This window comes from Narcine bancroftii, chromosome 6 (genome assembly GCF_036971445.1).
Source record: "Narcine bancroftii isolate sNarBan1 chromosome 6, sNarBan1.hap1, whole genome shotgun sequence".
In the NCBI taxonomy this organism is placed as follows: domain Eukaryota; kingdom Metazoa; phylum Chordata; class Chondrichthyes; order Torpediniformes; family Narcinidae; genus Narcine; species Narcine bancroftii.
Genome location: NC_091474.1, coordinates 81,363,562 through 81,376,498, shown reverse-complemented (window position 1 = coordinate 81,376,498; position 12,937 = coordinate 81,363,562). Strand labels below are relative to the sequence as shown.

Here is a 12,937-nt window from a genome sequence, read left to right as displayed (position 1 = left end):
TCTGGCTATTAAATTATGCAAAAAACTCAATGTTTGTTACTCAATATATACAAATGCAGCTGCAGCCTCACTTCTGGATTAGTTACTCCAATATCAGTAATAGGGTAATGCTCAGAATCCTCTCAATGTGGATGTTTAACAAATTGTTCATCACAAAATTGTTAAGCCTCTCCAAAGAATTATTTATTTAATCCTTTGGATATCGATACAAAATTTTAGAGAAGTTTTTGTAGCATCTTTAAACTAAAACTCGAAAGGCCTTATGGAATCAGTAACCAATTGGCTGATTCAGATGACTGGTACATGAATGAACCTGACTATATCATGCCAAAATTTATCCCAATTGGGAACAACTCCAATTTCATAGTTGTTCTGAACATGGTGCAATTCAAATCCAAACTTTCAAATGTATTATAAATGATATAATGTGATATTCCAACTGTTATTATTATAAATACAAAACCATCATATTGCTAAATACACATATCCTCAACAAGTCAACCGAGAGTTACCTGAGCCTGCCTGCATGGAGAACATAAGTAATAGGAGCAGGCCATATAGCCTTTCAAGCCTGCTCTGCCATTCAAAGTTCGGCCGACCTGCCTTTTTCCCATATTCCATTATTCCCCTATTGTGTAAAAATCTATCCAAGCTTGTCCTAAATATACTTACTGAGGTCATCTCCACTGCTTCAATGGGCAGCGAATTCTCCGGGGAAAAAGCGGTTCCTCCTCATCTCCGTCCAAAATCTACTACCCTGGATCTTGAGTCTCCCCCACCAAAGGGAATAACTTAACCACCTCTCCTATCTATGCCTTTCATAATTTTACATGTTTCTATAAGATCCCCTCTTTCTTCGAAATTCAAGCCAGTACAGCCCCAGATGGTTCACCCCCTCATCTCTGGAATTAACATGGTGAACCTCCTCTGGACCAGCTCCAAAGCCAGTACATCCTTCCTCACATAAAGAACTGAACACAGTTCTCCAGATGCAGCCTCCCCAGTATCTTGTACAGTTGCAGCATAAACGTCCTGCTCCAAAATGCTATCCCTCTAGCATTTGCCTTCTTGATAACCTGCTGCATCTGCAAACCAACCTTTTGCAATTCATGTACAGCATGAACAATTAGATATGGAGAATACATTATCTGACTTACTGAAAGCAATGTCAGACGTGTTCTTTTAGTAATAAATATTATAGAGAGTTGTTGTAGGATTGGAGTTTCTCCTACCTACCAATGTTTTTTTTATAACATGCCAAGAAATGAATTACTGCCTGGCCTGACCAGGGATTTGTTTTCCAGTGAATGACCAAGTTACCATCCATGATTGGTAACTTTATTTGCTCTGAAGTTACTTTGATTCTTCATCCAAAGTAAAATGCCACTGTGTAAGCAGTAGGAAGACCATTATTTGCTTTGATCCAACACTGTTTTTTATGTAACCTCTCTCTGGCCAGAATGAACTTCTGTTTCATCCCCTTTCCTGTCTGGTAACTGTATCAATCAGCTATTTAACACAGTTATAAGGTTAGAAAATCATAGTTTTGAAGTCATTCTGTACAATTGAACACAATTTCAGTTGTTACAATAGGGTACACTGATTAGATTTGATGGAAAATCAAATGAATTACATGTTTACAATATTCCCCTTCATTAGGGAAATGAAAATTTAAAAAACTATCCATCACCTGATCTTTGTGAAGCCAAACATGCAAAACTGTGTGTAAACAGACAACTCCGACAAGTCAGTCTTTCTAAAAGCTTCTGAGAAAACTCTGCTATTGAGCCTCCATTTTACCACAATATGCTAAATTATACAGCTATATGATACATCTTATGCTCACCTTTTCTCTCCCTGTCACTATTCTTGCAGTTTATATATAAGAGCCTTAGTTCTCAAAGTCCTGAACTTTTAGTCAACATCTGGAATTGTGGAAAAATAATCTCTGACTGTACAGTTCTCAGTATTGCCATTCATCTTTGAGACATTGCAAATGTGCACTTAAGGTTAGATTATCAAATTCCTTTCACGCCAGGTTACGTGACCAAATATTGTGGAGAGTTCCATGGTCACCAAATTCACCAAACAATGGGCTGAGAAATACAAGTTTTTTTCTCCCACTGATGGTGCTCAATCTTCCAGCAGATTACAATGAGGAAACCTGTTGAAAGGTTTTGCCTGAAATATCCAGCATTCTTTTTCTTCTATGAATGCTGCTTGACCTGCTGAGTTCCTCCAGCAGATTTTGTTTAACATAAATTTTATGCACATCATAAATAGATTCAATTGAATTTAATATGCAATATTTGAATTTTCTTCTAGAAATCAAGGAACCTTGCCTCAAATTATTAATAATATAACCATTAAACATTCTGAATAAACATGCTACCTGTTAGTCATGGAAAGTTTCCAGTATGGTGCAAAATTATGCATTATTTCACGTAAATTAATGATTGAGTAGAGAACAATGATTTTCGGGAGCATAACTAGGATCCTCTGGGGTAAACTCTCGCAGACACGGGGAGAATGTACAAACTTCTTACAGACAGTGCAGGATTCAAACCCCAGTCTCAATTGCTGGCGTTGTAACAGCGTGGTGCTAACCGCTATGCTAACCATGCCCCCCCCGCCCCCCATACTTCTTTCAGGTCCTCTTGGAAGTCTTCCATCTTTTGAGAGTCACACTTGATTCAACTAAGATGAGTGAACTAGGATAACCAATAGAGAAGAAATTTAATTTACATTCTTGCTGTAGATGTAAGGAAAGCAATTAAATCATAGAAACATAGAACATTACAGCACAGTTGAAATATTATTCTGCCTAGTTCCACTGACCTGCACCCAGTCCATAGCCCTCCATACCCCTCCCATCCACAATACCTGTCCATTTTTTTCTTAAATGTGAAATCAACCACTTTAGCTGGCAGCTCTTTCCACGCTCCCATTACTCTCTGAGTGAAGAAGTCATGATTCCCCTAACTTTTCCCCTTTCACCCTTAACCCATGTCCTCTGGTATCTCACCTAAACTCAGTAGAAAAAAGCCTACTTAGATTTTATCTATACCCATCATAATTATATATGCCTCTTATCAAATTTTCCCTCATTCTTCTATGCTTCTGGGAATAAAGTCCTAACCCTTTTTAACCTTACCCTATAACGCAGTTCCTGAAGTCCTGGCCACAACCTAGTATATCTTCTCTGCACTTATTGATATCTTTCCTGTTATTAGATCAAATAATCTAAATTCACCAGTCATCTAAATAAAATTATGTACCACAATTATACTAAGTATTTGGTAAAGCAGGAATCCAGCTGAGCAAGAGCATTTGAGTGGTTGTCAATACAGATATGTCAGATTCCAACATCAACCCAGACCTCATTGGATTAACTCCTCAAGTGACTAGCTTTCCATTCAGTTTTACAACCCACCCTCTGAACAGAAAGTTTAAAGTGTGAGTTGATATTAATTACAAGCAGCGATTTTCCAAGATCGATTTTGATCAATGAGGCTGATTTTCCTTTCTGAAACTTCAAATAAAAGAAAAAAAAAATTACAGTAACCATATAAACACTTACAGCACAGAACAGGCCAGTTCGGCCCTACTAGTCCATGCCGTAACAAATCCCCACCCTCCTAGTCCCACTGACCAGCACCCGGTCCATACCCCTCCAGTCCTCTCCTATCCATGTAACTATCCAGTCTTTCCTTAAATGTAACCAATGATCCCGCCTCGACCACATCTGTCGGAAGCTCATTCCACATCCCTACCACCCTTTGCGTAAAGAAATTTCCCTTCATGTTCCCCTTATAATTTTCCCCCTTCAATCTTAAACCATGCCCTCTAGTTTGAATCTCCCCCACTCTTAATTGAAAAAGCCTATCCACGTTTACTCTGTCCGTCCCTTTTAAAATCTTAAACACCTCTATCAAGTCCCTTCTCAATCTTCTACGCTCCAGAGAAAAAAGCCCCAGTCTGCACAACCTTTCCCTGTAACTCAAACCTTGAAATCCTGTCAACATTCTCGTGAACCTTCTCTGCACTCTCTCTATTTTGTTTATATCTTTCCTATAATTTGGTGACCAAAACTGTACACAGGACTCCAAATTTGGCCTCACCAATGCCTTGTACAATTTCATCATAACCTCCCTGGTCTTGAATTCAATACTCCGATTTATGAAGGCCAACATTCCAAATGCCTTCTTCACCACACCATCTACCTGAGTATCAGCCTTGAGGGTACTATTTACCATCACTCCTAAATCCCTTTGTTGCTCTGCACATCTCAATAGCCTACCACTTAATGCATATGACCTATTTAGATTTGCCTTTCCAAAATGTAACACCTCACACTTATCTGTGTTAAATTCCATCAGCCATTTCTCAGCCCACACCTCCAGCCTTCCTAAATCACCTTTTAAGCTACGGTAATCTTCCTCACTGTCCACAACACCACCAACCTTTGTATCATCCGCAAACTTGCTTATCCAATTCTCCACCCCTACTTCCAGATCGTTAATATAGATAACAAACAATAGTGGACCGAGGACCGATCCGAGGAACTCCACTAGTCATCGGCCTCCAATTGGACAAACAATTTTCTACCACTACTCTCTGACACCTCCCATCCAACCATTGCTGAATCCATTTCACTACCTCCTCATTTATACCTAATGCCTCCACCTTTTTTCCTAACCTCCTGTGGGGAACTTTGTCAAAAGCTTTACTAAAGTCTAAATAGACAACATCCTCAGCTTTCCCTTCATCAACCTTTTTTGTAACCCCCTCGAAAAACTCAATCAGGTTTGTCAAGCATGATCTACCCCTGACAAAACCATGCTGATTACTCCCTAGCAATCCCTGTACCTCCAAATATTTGTAAATACCATCCCTCAGAACACCTTCCATCAACTTGCCCACCACAGACGCCAGACTCACGGGCCTATAATTCCCAGGTTTACATTTAGACCCTTTCTTAAACAGCGGAACCACATGCGCCACCCTCCAATCCTTTGCCACTACCCCCGTGGCCAGTGACATCCTAAATATCTCTGTTAATGGCCCCACTATCTGTCCACTAGCCTCCCTGAGTGTCCTTGGGAATATTTTGTCCGGTCCCGGAGATTTATCCACCTTTATCTTTTTCTACACAGCCATCACTACCTCCTTGGTTATCCTTATATGCTTCATTACCTCCCCACTATTTTTCTTTACCTCAACTGGTTCAATATTTTTTTCCCTAGTGAATAACGAGGCAAAGAAATCATTCAAAATTTCCCCCATTTCCTCTGACTTCTCACTTCTCACTCCTCACTATCTACATGGGGTCCAATTTTATCCCTCACCAATCTTTTACTTTTAATGTACTTATGGGGTCCAATTTTATCCCTCACTAATCTTTTACTTTTAATGTACTTATAGAAACCCTTTGGATTTATTTTTACTCTGTCTGCCAAAGCCTCTTCGTGCCTTTTTTTGGCCTTTCTAATTTCTTTCTTAAGATTCCTTCTACACTCCTTGTAGTCCTCCTTCAAATTGTCAGCTCCCTGTTCTTTATACCTCTTGTACACCTCCCTTTTTCTCCTAACCAAATTTCCAATATTCCTCGAATATTGCCCCACTGACATCAAACGAGGTGAAGCAGCCAGGCAATCTGCATTCCTGATATGTAAAAGGAATCCATTCTGGAATAATGGAAGAAATCCCCCATTTTTCTTCAAAAGATTTATTAATGGGTCTCATCCTTACAGTGTCAACTTTTACTCCATACTCAGACCTTGGAGGCAAGTTTCAGAGTTAAAGATAAGACGTAATCTGAGACAAACTTTGAGGTGATGAATTTCCCTGGTTTAATGCTGCATTTGAAATTGGAGACCTCTTACCATCGACCTGGGTGACCTGCTGAAATCTATTTAGCAGAGTTTAAAACCATAACTTTTGACTCAAAGAGTACTCCCACTGAGCCAAGGATCGAGACCAGGGGCAGCCAACCTTTTAATTTTTAATTGAGACATACAGCATGATAACAGACCATTTCAGCCCAGGAGTATGTGCCGCCCAATTAACCTACACCCTTGGTACGTACTTGTGGGCTGAAATGGCGTGTTACTGTGCTGTAAGTCTAAATTAAAAATTAAAAGGTTGACCACCCTGATCTAGACACTTACTAATGAGCAAAATAAAACTCCAATATTTTCACTTATACATTTGTGAATGTTTCAGGATATTTCACATGACCAAATGCTTTTTATGGGCTGTGAACCCTGGTGAAATTTACTCTGTCTGTCCCTTTTAAAATCTTAAACACCTCTATCAAGTCCCCTCTCAATCTAAAGATGGGCATTTTCAACTGCCTGATATAAACAAGGGAAATTATGGAAAGACAAATGAGATGACAAAAAAAATTCCAGAGGATTGTTAACTTGGCCTGCAACACCATGGGCACCAGCCTTCACTCTATTAAGGACATCCACTGGAGGCGGTGTCTTAAGAAAGCAGCCTCTATCCTCAAGGACCCCCACCACCCAGGCCATGCCCTTTTTCTCTCTGCTACCATCGGGAAAAAGGTACAGGAGCCTGAGGATGAGCACTCAGCAGCACAAGGGCAGCTTCTTCTCTTCTGTCATCAGATTCCTGAATGAACAATGAACCACAGATACTGTCTGACTTTACCTTTTTCTTTCTCTTGCACTATTTCTATTTGTTTTGTAAGGTGGTTTAGGTATATAAATGTTTGCACAGTGATGTTGCCATAAAACAATGAATTTCGTGACATATTCATGGCAATAAATTCTGATAATGTGATGGTGCAAACTGCTCAAGGAACTCAGTGAACTGAGCAGTGTCTGTGGTGGGATGGAAATGTCAACATTTCAGGGAAAGACCCTGCATCAGGATCCATGGAAGATTATAGCTTGCACTGCCAATCCTGTTAAGGATTACTCATGCTAAATAACAGGGAAACAAAACCACAGAGAAGCCTAAAACATTGTGCAAATACAAATCTTGCAAGTCATGAAGGACCCCTCTGGAGACAGTCTCAGCTAAACATACAGGGTCACCACGTAGAAATTGGATGCAGCCAAATCTTTTTTTTCACTGGGATTTATTTCAAAATTACGAAAGAGATTGATTTCACTTAACAAAGTCTCTGTGTTGTAAGATGATCACTCAATCTTCCACAACCACCACCCAAAGGTGCACTTGTACAGTAAAAGTCCTAAAATTCGGACTGCTCAGGGATTGGGTCGGTTTGGATTCTCAGGCAGTACTTTTAAAATTAAAATTTAAGGAGAATAAACAGGTAAATTTTGATAGCTTATTAATGAAACATTTTTATATAAAATACAAACCAAATAAGTACTTTTTCTTGCATTTCCGCAATTTCCGCATGATCACTTGTTGCCGCTGTGCATCTACGCATGCACGCACACAAAAACCAAGTTTTCGAGAAGTCCAGATTCTCGGGTGGCCCGGTTTCAACTGAGAGCTTTTGAGAATGCCAGATTCTTGGGTGGTCCGGATTTCTGGCATCCGGAATTTAGGACTTTTACCATATTTAGAATTTTAAAATAAAATCTCCCGCAAATAAAAAGTAAAATGGAAACTTCCTTGGAGCTTGGGAAACTTTCTTAGAGCTTGGGATAAGCTATGAACTAATTGTGAACCTCAGCTATTCAAAAAGATGGATCATAACCTCGTAAAGGTTAAGAAAAATCTAATTGCTAGTTTATAAATTGGGCCATGCTTAGCTTTCCTGGCAAGCCTGATAGCAGCAGGAGTTTCTTTTATGTATTTTCCCTTCGTGGGCCATGAAAGGGAAATGTTTCAAATTCTTTGGTTTTAAATACCTCACACTGTCTGAACTAATTTTAGAATTCTCATTTAAAAACTGCTCCCAAATGAACAACAGTACTAAAGTAACTTTTTTAAAAAATTCTGAGGTCCAGTAAAGTAAAACAAACCAAACCAGAAAATAATTAATTCAAGAACAAGTGGAAACATTCTCTCTGCTTCAGGATATATAGATGGTACATTACAGCAGTCCTCCCTGATTAAGCTTGAGGTTATGAATGGGCTAATTCTGAACCTCTGGATTTCTTCTGGAAAAGGCTGCAGCCTGCTTTACAAAGTCAAGCAAAATCAAAACATCATTTATAACTTTTTGACACATCTTCTTTGACATTTCATGCACTTGCTTGTTAGAGGGTGTGCCGTGGAATATTCATTATCTTACAACAAATTTGTTCGCCAGTCATTGCTCAAATCTTCCATCTGTAGATACTAACCTGCTCATAAATTAAAATAACTGTACCGTGCCAAATAATACAGTAATTTCTTCCCAAAAATAAGTGGTTGAGGCTACACAAATTAATGTCTTTAAGTAAAAAAAAGGATAAAACAACAGGGATGTAGGCTAGCTGAGATTAAATGCAATGTAGCTCATAAGAATCACAAACATCTTCTGAGCTGTGAGACTTGTTTCTGTGTTTTATGTCAAGGGGAGTAGCCTTTGTGAAATTTTATTTTAAATGTGGAAAAATTGGGAGGGTGACATAGTTAGCCTAGAGGTTAGTGCAACGCAGTTACAGCATCAGCGACCCGGTTTCGACTCCGGTGATATCTGTAAGGAGTTTGTATGTTCTCGTGTCCATATGGGTATCCTCTAGTTTCCACCCACCCTTCAAAATGTATCGGGGGTTGTAGGTCAATTGTGTGTACTTGGGCAGCGCGGGCTGAAAGGGCCTGTTACCGTGCTGTATGCAGGGGGAGGGGGAAATTTATTTTTAAAAAAATTTAGATAAACAGCACAGTAACAGGCCTTTTCGGCCCACGAGCCCGTGCTGCCCTAGTATTCCCTTGTCCGACACCACAGGTGGGGGGAAAACCCACGCATACACAGGGAGAACATGCAAACTCCTTACAGACAGCACAGGATTTGAACCCCAGTCCTAGTCGCTATGCTAATTGTGCCGGCTAGAAGGCTCTGCGAATGGAGAGGGAAGAGGGTTCAGAGTTAGAGGAAAGAAGACAGAGGGAATGGGGAAGGAAGGGACTAACAGAAACGGAAGGTCGATGTTAATGCCATCCGGTTAGAGAGTGCCCAGATGGAAAATTGTTGTTCCTCCAATTTATGGGTGGGACAGTGCATGAGGTCATGGACAGACAGGAGAGCATGGAAGTGGGTGTGGAATTGAAATGGTTGGCCACTGGGAGATCCCAGTCACTGATGTGGATAGAATGAAGGTGCTCAGCAAAGCAATCTCCCAGTCTGCACCCAGTCTCTTCAATGTAGGCAACATTTTGATTGACATCCCTCCCTCAATTAGCAAACAAAAACAGATCAGCTGGTTACCCAAGAAACTGCAGATACTGGAAGAGAGAGAAAAAAAAAATCACAGATGGAGGAATTAATTCAGCTCAGTTATGGGATCTTGCTTTGTAAATTTTGGCAACTCCACTGGGTTATTCGCCATAGTATCTAAGAACATGGAGTAGGAGTAGGCCATCCTACTCCTTGCTCATCTCCACCTACCTGCCTTTCCCATAATCCCTTAATTCTCCTACTATGTAAAAATCTATCCAACCTTGTCTTAAATATATTTACTGAGGGAGCCTCCACTGTTTTAATGGGCAGCGAATTCCATTCTAAATCTACTCAGAATCAGAATTCATTGTCATGAACATTTGTTGTTTTGTGGCAGCATCACAGCCATGAAAGACCCCAACAATGAAGACGCTGTTTACATCCGGTACCGCACGGATGGCAGTCTCTTCAATCTGAGGCGCCTGCAAGCTCACACCAAGACACAAGAGAAACTTGTCCGTGAACTACTCTTTGCAGATGATGCCGCTTTAGTTGCCCATTCAGAGCCAGCTCTTCAGCGCTTGACGTCCTGCTTTGCGGAAACTGCCAAAATGTTTGGCCTGGAAGTCAGCCTGAAGAAAACTGAGGTCCTCCATCAGCCAGCTCCCCACCATGACTACCAGCCCCCCCACATCTCCATCGGGCACACAAAACTCAAAACGGTCAACCAGTTTACCTATCTCGGCTGCACCATTTCATCAGATGCAAGGATCGACAATGAGATAGACAACAGACTCGCCAAGGCAAATAGCGCCTTTGGAAGACTACACAAAAGAGTCTGGAAAAACAACCAACTGAAAAACCTCACAAAGATAAGCGTATACAGAGCCGTTGTCATACCCACACTCCTGTTCGGCTCCGAATCATGGGTCCTCTACCGGCACCACCTACGGCTCCTAGAACGCTTCCACCAGCGTTGTCTCCGCTCCATCCTCAACATCCATTGGAGCGCTCACACCCCTAACGTCGAGGTACTCGAGATGGCAGAGGTCGACAGCATCGAGTCCACGCTGCTGAAGATCCAGCTGCGCTGGATGGGTCACGTCTCCAGAATGGAGGACCATCGCCTTCCCAAGATCGTATTATATGGCGAGCTCTCCACTGGCCACCGTGACAGAGGTGCACCAAAGAAAAGGTACAAGGACTGCCTAAAGAAATCTCTTGGTGCCTGCCACATTGACCACCGCCAGTGGGCTGATAACGCCTCAAACCGTGCATCTTGGCGCCTCACAGTTTGGCGGGCAGCAGCCTCCTTTGAAGAAGACCGCAGAGCCCACCTCACTGACAAAAGGCAAAGGAGGAAAAACCCAACACCCAACCCCAACCAACCAATTTTCCCTTGCAACCGCTGCAATCGTGTCTGCCTGTCCCGCATCGGACTGGTCAGCCACAAACGAGCCTGCAGCTGACGTGGACTTTTTACCCCCTCCATAAATCTTCGTCCGCGAAGCCAAGCCAAAGAAAACAGTGTGAACATTTATATAAACCATGTTACAAAATAAATAAAAATAGTGCAAGAAGAAAAGTCAAAGTAAGGCAGTTCTGTTGTTGCTTATTCACTCAGGAATCTGATGGCAGAGGGGAAGAGCTGTTCTTGTGCTGTTAAGTGCTCATCTTCAGGCTCTTGTAGCTTTTTACTGATGGTAGCAGAGTGAAGAGGGAATGGCCTGGGTGGTGGAGGTCCTTGAGGATTGAGGCTGCTTTCTTAAGTCACCACTTCTTGTAGATGTTCTCAATGGAGTGAAGACTGGTGCCCGTGATGTCACAAGCTGAGTTAACAACCCTCTGGAATTTTTTCCTGTCCAGTGCTTTGGTACCTCCGTACCAGACAGTGATGCAACCAGCCAGTATGCTCTTCACAGTACATCTATAGAAGTTTCCAAGAGTCTTCATTGACATACTAAACAAAGTAGAGGTGCTGGCGAGCCTTCTCCATGATTCAATTATATGGAGGCTTCAGGAATTTGAAGTTATTGACACTCTCCATTCTGACACCTCTTGAGCCTGGATCTTGAGGCTATACCCTCTAGTAAAATCAAAACCAAGGAGATAACTGTGGACTTCCAGAGGAAGTCAGAACATGACCAACCCTCATTGAGAGCTCAGTAATCGAGAGGGTCAAAAGCTTCAAATTCCTGATTGTCAACATACATGTGTCCTGGAGCCTTCACGTCGATACAATCATGATTAAGGCTCGCCACTGGCTACATCTTGTGAGGTGTTTGAGGAGATTCCATAAGCCACTAAAGACTCTCGTGGAGAGTTTTCAGGTGTACAGTGGAGAGCATTCTGGCTGGTTGCATCACTGTCTGGTACAGAGGCATTCAGGGCCATTAACTGGCCTATGCCATCACGGGCACCAGACTTCACTCCATTGAGGTCATCTCCAAGAGGCGGCGCTTTAACAAAGCAGCCTCGATCCTCAAGGACCCCCACCATCCCTTTGCCCTGCTACCATCAGGCACACGAAGAAAGGTTGGATAGATTAGGCTTGTATTCTCTGAAATTTGGGGATCTGATTGAAACATATAAAATTCTTAAGGGTTTGGATGGACTAGACGCGGGAAGGTTGTTTCCAATGCTGGAAAAACCCAGAACCGGGGGTGGGGGTCACAGTTTAAGGTTAAGGGGAAAGTTTTTTTAGGACTGAGATGAGGAAATATTTCTTCTCTCAGAGGGTGGTGGATCTGTGGAATTCTTTGCCGCAAGAAGTAGTTGTCAATATTTAAGAGTAGGTTAGATTCGGCCCTTGTGGCAAGGCACCGTGTTCATCTTTGCTCACAAAAGGATGGGCCATGATGGCTAAGGGGATCAAGGGGGTATGGGTACTGATCAGCCACGATCATACTGAATGGCAGTGTAGGCTTGAAAGGCCAAATGGCCTCCTCCTGCACCTATGAGCCAGAAGGTGAGCACAAGGGCAGCTTCTTCCCCTCCTGAATGATCAAAGAACCACAGCCACTGCCTGACTTTGTCTTTTCAGGCACCATTTGTATTTATTTTTGGAATGTGATCGAATTTCCTGACATGTTCATGCCTGATTCTGGTCTCCACCCCCACAGAGACAAACCAAACGGCCACTAAGTTCCAAATGAGCAAGAACTGGTCAACAAATGGAGAGAAGATTAAAAGTTTTATAATGTTGGAGCACTGACTGAAAGAGTGGGGTAATTAGGTGGAGTGAGGGTTAAAAAGTTCCAGTAAATCGTACCTAGGCCTTGCCCGTGCCGGCAGGTCGGATCAATCCTCACTGGGACCTCTCCGCCGCCTTCCCCTGAGGAACGCTGAACCCAGCGCTCTGGACCAAAGATTCCGCCACCTTGGAGGCGGTCCTCGCCCTCTGTCACCGCGCCCCCTCCCCACCCCTCCGGTCTCGACGGCCCGCCCTCACCAGCGCCGGACGTGCAGCTCCTCACACGGAGCGGTGCGAGCGCCAGCCACCGCCGCCCGCAAAAAGACCTCCGGCCGCGCGGGGGCGCTGCCGCTCCCCGCCGCTGGCTGACGTCAGCTCGGCACCCCGCCCATTGCCAACGCCATGCAGTTGAAGAAATGCTGCGACCTTTCGTC

The 12,937-nt window shown here is 42.7% G+C and overlaps 1 protein-coding gene across 10 annotated transcripts in view; it reads right to left on the bottom strand.

Moving 5' to 3' along the window:
• LOC138736277 (prolyl 4-hydroxylase subunit alpha-1-like) overlaps window positions 1-12,847 on the bottom strand; it is a 119,814-nt gene extending 106,967 nt beyond the window's left edge. For 5 of the 10 annotated variants that reach the window (XR_011340191.1, XM_069885528.1, XM_069885527.1 and 2 more), the window contains exon 1: window positions 12,582-12,736. The gene's annotated coding sequence lies outside the window, so the exon portion shown is untranslated. Of the gene's footprint in view, window positions 1-12,581; window positions 12,737-12,761 lie in introns of those variants that run through there. The other 5 variants (XM_069885517.1, XM_069885523.1, XM_069885522.1 and 2 more) reach the window with 3 other exon arrangements.
• Window positions 12,848-12,937: the final 90 nt, after the last annotated feature.